The following is a 10,630-nucleotide window of genomic DNA, read 5'->3' on the forward strand; positions in this document are numbered from 1 at the left end:
GCTGTTTACATCGTGTAATTTTCTCGTGTTTCAGATTTTTGGGATGAGTTTGTGAAAATATAATCCAGATGTCATGGATGCATTGGTTGATTATAAAGGTTGGTCTCTATATTTGAACTTGTGTAATTAATTTTCATCCGCTATTTATTTGGTTGCTTGAAGATTGTTTCTGATTAACATCACAGGCTACTAGCGGATATCTTGACTCGTCTTTGGACATGTTTGTTAACAATTTTATGCCGCACCTGTCTTTTGTTAACGAGCTAAATAAACCTCGTGACATTGTAAAAAGAGAACAAGTGCTTGATCAAGGGAAGAAGATCAATCATTAACGAAAACTTACAAGACTAAACAAAGATCACCATGTAGGACCCAAGAGTTGAAAGAGAGAAGCATTATTGAAGACTTGACCTACTCTCTAAATTCAATTTTTCAGTTGAACTTTGCCTCTCTGAGGAGAAAGATTATTAATCCGATTATTACATGGAGTGTTTTCTTTAAACATGTTTCAGTTTCCTATACGAGAGTAAATGGGTGTTGTTAATAATTTTGTTTTTATTTTGCAGTCACCCCTTTCATCTCTTCTCTCACAGTACTATATATCGGTCAGTTTCCTCGTCGATATGTCTGTCTCCAAGGGTTCAAACATATCCAGTGCGTACAATAGACAAAGAATCTGCTTAGTGATATGTACATGCATGATATTTATGCATGTATACTTCTGATCATAAAGAAAATTGATGTAGAAACTTAATTGCAGTGCATGGAACCTTCTTGATAATTGATATTCATCCTCCTCAAGTTCTTGACTCATTTTGCACAATGGCTTAATTATGTCAACTAGCTAGTCTAGTACAATTGGCCTCCTCTATACATTAATTGCAACCAACGTAGGCACAACATTAAACAAAGAGAAGACCATCAAAGATTTTCTTCTTTTCTTTTCTTTTTCTTTGAACAAATAGATCATCAAGCTCCCAACACTCAGGATTACAATTCATTTCTCCGGCGCACTGCATATACGCGTATACCCTTTTGTAATCATTTCGTTTGCCTTGGAAATGATGGCTACTCCATAATCTGGTAGGTGGCGTGTAGATTGTACTAGATTAGACTAGAGGGAGGAGAGGAGAGGCAACAGAGGAGAGTAAAGACTTGGGTTTTTTTTTGCAGCACTATTAAAAGACTTGGTGTAAACATCACATAGTTAAGACTTTGAAAGAGAGAAGAAAATTGAGATTTGCATTCGATGCATAGTCATGTATCTTACTGAGTATAATTACTGAACAGATTTACTGCACATTTGGATACTTAATTATCAGACAACCAAAATTTCAGAAGAGCTTTGCCTTCCCGAGAAAAAAGACTCTTAATACGATTACATGCAACAGTGCTAGCGGGGTACCAAATTAAATAGGGTGTACCAAAACTATAATAAGATAAAACAGATTTTCATATAAGACAAGATATTTTTTACCTTGGCTTGGTACACCCCTTTTAAACCGGGCACCCCATTAGCAGTCTTGATTACATGGAGTGTCTCTTTTTTTTCTTGGAAAAAAAATTAGTAGATTAAAATGACTCAACCAAGTAGTCAGAAAGTGCAACCAACAAGTCACAAAGGTGAAGTTTGAAGGTGGTGTGTTTATGCTTTAAGATGTCTGATAGAATTAATGTCATGGCCAGTTGGCATTATACTTGATGAGGCTATAAATTACCAGACAGCATTAATTTGTAATGGTTAAGTAAATGAGTTATCTGGCTATTCTTCAACTCATTGCTTCTGATAAGATCAGCTTAGAAACCATTTTCGAATTTAACGTCTATTTTTTACTTTCAATGTTACTTCTAGCTGTAGTTCTTTCAAATGAAACTCAAAAATTTTGGATCTCGCAGTGATATATGGGTCAATTGTCACGGTGAAAAACTCAACTTTTGATATAGACGACAGGCTCATTTTTTATGGCATCCCATGGGAGAATACATTTGTATATATACTCTTTCGCTTCTTGATTAATTGCCATAATTATTTTTCTTTAATGTCCTTGATAAGAATATTTATTAATTAACAATATAAAACGAATTTATATAAAATATTTATTGTCATTATTCTTCATTAATAAGTTTCCTAAGTTTCCATAATAATGAAATTTAATTAATTGTAGATTTTAAATATAATATGATTTCCTAGACGAAATTAAGTAGATACTGTTATTATTTTAGCATAAGAAATGTCTAATAATTACATCACGAGTTTGTTAAAATGTTATAATTTTTTGTTGGATAATTATTTTTTATTTAATCATTATTATCATATAAAAAAATTACTAATGTTTCATTTTTATTATTCAGCAGTTTATAATCTGGTTATTCCACGGTCAAAACTAACGAAGTAATCGTCGTAGCTCCTTTGGTTTCCAGTTCATCAGGTGAGCTAAAGGTCTCACCCTCAAATCTCCCTAATCTTAACATTTTTTTTAATTACCTGGACAAGACAGGCTAGCCTGGGCCTGGTACGGCCTGGCCATTAAAAACTGGTCAGGCTCAGGCTGGGCTTAGTTGTAGTCACAGCTGGCCAGACCAGCCTGGCCTGTCTATGATGCAGGCTTATCCAGGCTAGGTCGCAGGCCTAGCTAGGCTGACCAAAACCAGGCCTGGCCTGTCCGGGCCGGCCTGTTTGACACCTCTACCTGTACATCCATGACCCACACATGCGTAGGTCCACGTGTTAGGCCGAATGACTGGCCTTACACGTGAGGGAGGGTGTGAAAGGACAATAGTCCCACATCCCTGGTTTCTGCATAATTAACTTAAATATAATTAGAAAGGGCTGCTCCGTTCATTGCCAATTGGTTTTGAATTAGATGCTCGTAGACTTTAACATGGTATCATAGCAGGCTATTTGCGACGAGTCATTGACCGCGTCTTTACCCTGCGTCACCCGATTTATTGTCCACGTGTTAGACCTAACGAGGCTACACGTGAGGGGGCGTGTTGAGATTATTAATCCCACATTGTCTGGGCATCTAAGATCCTGCAGTTTATAATCCTTGGGACCTCTCCACTCATTGTCAATTGGTTTTGAATTGGATCGCGTATTCTAACACTAACAAGGAGAAAAAGACCCTAAAACGATGTATTTGCTAGCAAAACACTTTATTTATGTGGCCCACAACATTCTTGGAGATGTACAAGATCATCATGTAGGACTCATGAGTTGAAAGAGAAGCATTATTAAAGACTTGGCCTACTCTTTAGATTCGATATTTCAGTTGAACTTTGCTTCTCTGAGGATAAAGATTATTGATCTCATCATTACATGGAGTCTTTTCTTTAGACATGTTTCTTCGTCTCTTTTCTCACAGTAGTATCGGTCAGTTTCCTCGACGATATTTCTGTCTCAATGGTATCCAGTGCGTATAATAGATAAAGAAACTGCTTAGTGATATGTACATGGATGACATGTATGCACTTATAGTTCTAATGTAGTATCCAACGTACATGCATGTGTATCCTTCTGATCAAAAAAAAAAATCGATGTAGAAATTTAGTCGCGGTGCGTGGAACCTTCTTGATATTCAAGGTCCTTGGCTCATGTTGCACAATGGCTTAGTTATGTTAGAAACTAGCTAGTCTAGTACAATTGGTCTCCTGTATACATTAAACTAAGATAAGACCATCAATGATTATTTATTTTTCTTTTCTTTTTGTTTGAACAAAGATCATCAAGTTCCCACCAACATTTGGGAATACAATTAATTTCTCTGGCCCACTGCATATACGCGTATACCCTTTTGTAATCATTTTGGTTAGTTGTAGGCGTATAGATTGTAAACTAGACTAGAGGGAGGAGAGGAGAGGCAACAGAGGAGAGTAAAGACTTGTTGTTTTTTGCAGCAAATCTCAAATCAATAATGTTATTGGTTAGAAATAAATTATGGTCTGTGTATCATGAAAATATTTATTTAGTGGTCCAAATATGTAGAGACTTAGGAATAGCCGTCATTTCAAAGAAAATTGAAATGATTAGAAATAGCTAGCTAGGTGTAAAGAATAAATTCATGGTCTTCGTGGTCTTCATGGTTTCATGAAGACGGAAAAAAATCTTTGTTTAGTCTTGTACGTTTTCATGGTTATTATGTAGACAGGAAAATAGGGGCCACCATCTCTGATTCAAATCTTAATCTTTTTGTTTGGTTGCTCACTATATGACTATGATTATAAATAATGTTTGGGATACATTACGAATTTGTAAGTGTTTATAAATAATCTTTTTGTTATCCAGTCTGAGACCAAACCAATATTACGAATTTGTAAGTGTTTGACATGTTGGTTGGTTTATATATCTTATTTAACGTAATTCAGGTCTCTAACTCCTTGATTTAGTCTTTTTAATACTCTTTAGCAATTTTTTGCTTGGCCCATGAAGGCCAGCAGTGCTTTATGCATCTCATTTGGTCTGGTTATTCCATGTGAAATCTCCTTTCAATGTGGTATGTTTTGAATTCATTTGGATTTTTCACTCACCTTGAATAGAAGCTTTTTCAAAAACAATGTTATGGTTGGCAGAGAAATTATAGAGTGGTATCAAGAAAATCTTTGTTCTGTGAGCCAAATGGCAATAATGTTTTTTGTGGAGAGTATGAATCATTTCTAAGAAATCGAAATGGTTAACTTAGAGTAACAAATTTGTTGATGTTGTGGGCCATAGAAATAATGGGTTAAATACTTTCAAATTTCAACCAGAGTCAAAAAGTTGCAATAGTAAGTCCCCGTAGTGTCAAAAAATTTGGTAAATAAATGAATTGTTTTACAACAGTTAGATCAACGGTGAAAACTCAAATTACAAAAACGAGCAATATTCTGAGATACCTCTCAAAAACTCTAAGAGGGGATATTTCTCGTGATATAATTGGAGCACATATATAATTTATCATCAGAGTGAAATTGAAGCATAAATGAAGAGAAACAAGATTGCAATCCAACGTGCTGAGATCTAATGTTTATCCATAGTAATATTCGTCTCCTTTCACGAAAAAAAATTAAAATTATACGAAAGGAGCAAGTAGGTGGGACATCAATAGAGATGAATTTGAACCACTAGATGGTGTGGGAGAATATGAAGGTAAATATCTTTCATTTGACAAGAAAAAACTAATAGAGGGACTCTTTGATGAGGACAATATTGATGAGTGATGGGTGAGCGCAATGTTAAATAGATTTTATCTATATTTTTTTTAATATTTCAGAAAAAAATTTAAGAATTTTTTTTAATTATATGTGATTTTTTTACTAAAATGTATTATTAAATCAAATATTTTTATTAGGCACATGTATCCTCATTTTTTGAAAATTAACGAATCTCGGTATCAGTATCCCCGTATTCATATCACGTATCAGTATCCTTGCTTCATAGGTGCTAACTGATTCCAAATTACTGACATATTCGAGTGAAAATCAGAGGTTGATCGATCGTTTTGTTGCTTAAGAGATCAAATATCTACTTCAATCTTATACTTTAAGCAGAGTTAATTCGTGTATACCTTTTTGAAATAAATTCTCGTGCTTCTTTGGCAAGATCAAAACTAGTAAATACCATATTGATTGAAGTAATTACTGTATTTCCAATCCGTGAGAATTTCTTGTGATTGTTGACTTCCAATCACTTAAATTGACGTTGGTTGTTGCCAGACATCTTTCTTGGTCATCATCATATTTCCACATATTCTTACCTTTGAGAAAACTTCTTACCAGGAAAGGCCAATGTTTGTAATACGTTCCATCTAGTTTCACAGTAATGGGTTGAAAATATTCCCGCAACATGGTTGAGAAGAAAAAACAACAACAAAACAATCGGATATGGATGGATAATTACAGGATCATATTCTTGAATCTCAATACCTTGAATAGACTTGATAAAGAGAAACCATATTTGGTTGCATCTAAAAACAGGAGTATAACAAAATAATCTAAACACGATAGTTTTCGGATCTAGTTTGCAGCGGAAGCCCAACGATGGGTCGTTTTTGGATCGTTAGAAATTCAGGGGCCTAACTAACCTAGAGAACCGGCTTGTAAGGATAGGATTGTCTGAGGCTTATTAAACACATGACCCAAATTGCTCGAGGATTGTTAAGCACACGTCCTAGGTTGCCCTTTGCAATGTGGGATTATTAATACAAGAGACACTGCTTCTGGGGGTATTCATATTATTTCGTTAAGGCTCATGATAAATTCCTCTAGTGTTGTTTATTTTTACATTAGCTCATTCCTGGCCAGTCATAAGGTCTGGAAAGAAAAAAAAAAAGGTGATTTCATGGCAGAACCGGGCCTGAGCCATGTGAGAATTTTTTTTGCAGGCCTTCTTATGAGTTTTTTTTTTCTCTTTTTGATAATTTTATAACGACAGTAAACAAAAAGGGTTAATAACTTGTATTTAATTTGTAAAATTATACGCAATAAGCGCGAGCATAAATGGTTAATGTCCATCTACAGTGCAAAGATACATGGAGGAAACTATACATGAAGCAAACTCAAAATATATAGCCATGGGTTATACAAATATGATAATATGATAAAGCCTGCAGATCTAAGGATGCCCAGGGCATGATAAATAACACGAACAACTCTCTAGCCTAGGGGATTAATCTATTTAAATATCTCACCAAAGGTCGCCTGTTCGAACACTTGCAAAAGCATTGATTTTTTTTCTTTTCACGAGTTAACAAAACCATAGGAAAAAGGTCCTCAGCAGAAAATATTTGCTGGAATAAAAATTGAAGAAATGTTACATTTTAAACTTTTAACCACGAAGAGGAGATAAACAAAAAAGCATGATGTTATCTGTCCAGCAGGATATTCTCTGCCTTATAGGAGAATATGCAACTTCATAGAAAAATGAAAAAGAACAAGTATGAAGATTTCTGTTCCTCCTTTATTTTTTTTTGGTAAGAAAACGCCTCGCAGAGTTGAAACTGACACAAGCCAGTACCAGTAGTAGTCAATGTCCTTATTATATAGTCTCTAGTCCACACCCACGAAACCTCTTAGTTTGAACTTTGAAGCCTCTTTACCTATTGATGTTTACGCCAAGTCTTTAGTCTCCTCTCTGCCTCTCCTCTCTCTGGCTAGTCTGGACTGTAGTCTTAAATCTACACGCTGCCTACCTGATTTCAGAGTAGTCATTTCCAAGAGAAATGAAATTTAAGAAAGGTGACTCATCATTTGATGATCTTCTTTGATCAAACAAAAAGAAAAAAAATATCATTTGATGGTTTTCTCTTTGTTTAATCGTGTACGTAAGTAAGTTGCTACCTAAACAAAAGAACTAGTACATGTAGATTTGTTTCAATGTATAGAAGGTGATTATTTATTGGTCTGTAATTTTTTCATATTATGAGAGCTTAGCAATTTATTTTCTTCTTGATTTATGCAAAATTTAACTAGATAATTTCTAGCGTAACTAAGCCATATACAAAATAAATCTAGACCTTGAAGAGGACGAATATCACAAGTACAATACTATAATTATCATGAATATACTAATCAAGGGCATGCATGCATGCAGTTTCTTTGTCTATTGTACGCACTGGATATGCATGAGATGTTGATAGGAAAGATTTAAGGGAAGATATTCAAGTTCTTAGCCAACATTTCAATTCAGTTGGAGACAGAAAAATCGACGAGGAAATGGGAGATTGACCAATTGTACTGTTGGCATGGGATTTTTTTCTTTTTCTGTTGATAAGGAAGTTAAAGAAATTAATTGGCAATACCCATTTGTTAATTATTTATTACAATGAAAGGGAAACATGTCTAAAGAAATACTCCATGTAGTGGGCCAATGAGGGTTGTTAGTTAATTTTGATTCAATTTATGCTTACGTTAAATTGGGCATAATCTTTTTTGTAAGACATTTTTACTATAGGATACGTGGTGTCAACTGTCAACATAGGTTTACTCTGGTTTTATTTGGATTGTTCGTAATTCTTGCTGGGGCTTGTTTTATTGTGAGTTGTTGGTTGTGCGTTGGCTGACAGAAAAACTACGTACATAGGGACCTCAACTATCTTTGATCACAAACGTAAAATTCCTTGATTTTTTGGCTTGGGAATTGGGATGCTGTTTTCCGGTGTGAGGCCAGCTAAAACAACTTTCGAACACTGTCAGTCAAAAAGTGAAAAATCAAATTGACAATTCGACAGTTAATTGAACAACCGAGTTGGATTATCTCACTGTAATGCTTTGTGTGGTACATTCTAGCCTCCGTCATTAAAAGTTATTTTGATTAAAATGAAAGCTCTGCCAAGATAACTTTAGTCTATTAGAAAATAAAAAAGTTGTGGATTTTTTTTTTAATTTAAAATGAAGGCTTGAGATTTTCGAAGGAAAATAGATACAAAAAAAGAAAGAAAAATTCTTATAACTAAAAATGTTCAGTAAATTTTTCCAGTAATTATACTCAGTAAAAATGTAAACACATGGTAGAAAAATCCTTGTTCAGTGGCCCAAATGGGATATACTTTTATGTTTCAGATTTCAGAGTAGTAGTCATTTCTAAGAGTGTTGTGGATCAGAGAAATAAAGGGCTTTGCTAGCCAAGTTCATCATTTTATTTGGTGGTCATTTTTCTCTTTGTTTAGTCGCGCTCCTGAAAGCTTTCGTTAATAATTGATCTCGTACGTAGGGGGCCACAACCATCTTTTTGTTTGGCTGCTTATCAACTCTATTTGGCTGCTTATCAGCTCTATGCTATAGCTCCATTAAACAACGGAAACCGTGTTTAATTATCTTAATTAGCATTACAAATGCTTTATCTGGTAGCACTTTTCAATGCATAGAGGAACCCAATTGTACTGTTACTAACTTGGTTAACTAACACATGGTGCGAAATAAGTGCTCTAAAAATGATGAATTTATTGGGAAAGAAACACTCTGCATCGGATTAATACCCGTCTTTCTTCTTAAAGAGGCAAAGCTCTACTTTAAGTAGCTAGTGAAATATTGATTGGCTGATAATTCAAAGTGATATTGAATTGAATAATTAATCAGTGCCTTTCTTGCAACACTGATGTGCAATGTAGTTTGGTTTGGTTATTCCATGCGAAAGCATCTTCCGGTATAGCATGTTTTTACCTTTTAACTCATTCGGCTGAAGCAGAAACGGCCGCAAGAACGGAAGGGAACAAGTCTGATACTGGCAGTCATATATCATTTAACTAGTGTGGGGTCTGATCACACTCTTATCCTCTTAGATACTGATCCGGAAATTAAAAAATTACACAAACTATTTAGAGTTCTTTGGATTTGGATTTCTCACCCGACTCTCAAATCCGTAGTTGAAGTATCATGGAGTTTTCTCTCCTCCAGCACTTGTTCCAAAAACTTGGCCTCTAAATTGATTTCTCTCTCTTCGGATCTAGCCCAATGGAATTCTGATGTTTTCGGTAATATACATAAAAATATTAAAACCCTAAATAGAAAAATAGATAACATCTACAATTACGGAAACATTTCCTCCAAAATTGATATCCTCAAAAACCTTCAAGCTGAACTAGGAAAGTGGTATAAAATAAAAAATAATTATTACAACCAATTATCTAGGGATAAATTCTTCAAAGAATATAATCAAAACACTGAATATTTCCATGCTTCTGCTTCAAATAGGAAAAAGATAAATGTTATCACTCCCTCGGAGAACCTTCAAGTCTCTGGGTTTCAGATCGTGATCAAATCAATTCACTCCTCATCAATCATTTCTCCCAGATTGGGGCTTCTCAAATTCAAAACTACAATGTGGATCTAGGAGAAATTATACAACCTTGCGTTCGGCTTCAGAAAACACAGCTTTAACCTAAATTCCCACCAATGAAGAAATCTGGCCAACTCTTGCAAATATGAACTCTTGGGGTGCCCCAGGTCCAGATGGATTCCAACCGGGATTCCTCAAAGCAAACTAGGACAATTTGGGCCCGGACATAGTTAAATCTACTCAAGATTTTTTTAGAACTGGGATTATGGAAACAGATTTTAACCACTCTTTCATTACTCTCATACCCAAAATATCCACTCCCCAAACCCCACGTATTTTCGACCAATTAGCTTCAGCAACGCAATCTATAAGCTCATATCCAAAATTTTAGCAAACCGATTGAAACCTATCTTAAATAGGCTAATCTCTCCAAACCAATCCGCTTTTCTTCCCGGAAGACAAATAACGGATAATATCATTATAGCCCATGAATTGATACACTTAATGAAAACATCTAAGAAGAAAAAAAGATATCTAGCTCTGAAGATTGATTTATAAAAAGTGTTTGATAGAGTGGAGTGGGCTTTCATAAAAAATGCTCTTTCTTCTTTTGGGTTTAATGACCAATGGGTTAACCTCATCTACCAATGCATATCCACAACATCCTATTCTATCCTACTTAATGGTTCTCCAGACCCAAAATTTTCCACATCCAGAGGCCTAAGACAAGGAGATCCTTTATCTCCTTACCTTTTTCTTATCTGCATGGAAGTCCTTTCAAGGCTCCTTGAAAAAGCAACATCTGAAAAGAAAATTTCCGGAATTAAAATAAACAAACGTTCCCCGACTATTTCCCACCTCTTCTTTGCATATGACTGT

The sequence above is a fragment of the Papaver somniferum genome, chromosome 1 (genome assembly GCF_003573695.1).
Source record: "Papaver somniferum cultivar HN1 chromosome 1, ASM357369v1, whole genome shotgun sequence".
NCBI classification, from domain to species: domain Eukaryota; kingdom Viridiplantae; phylum Streptophyta; class Magnoliopsida; order Ranunculales; family Papaveraceae; genus Papaver; species Papaver somniferum.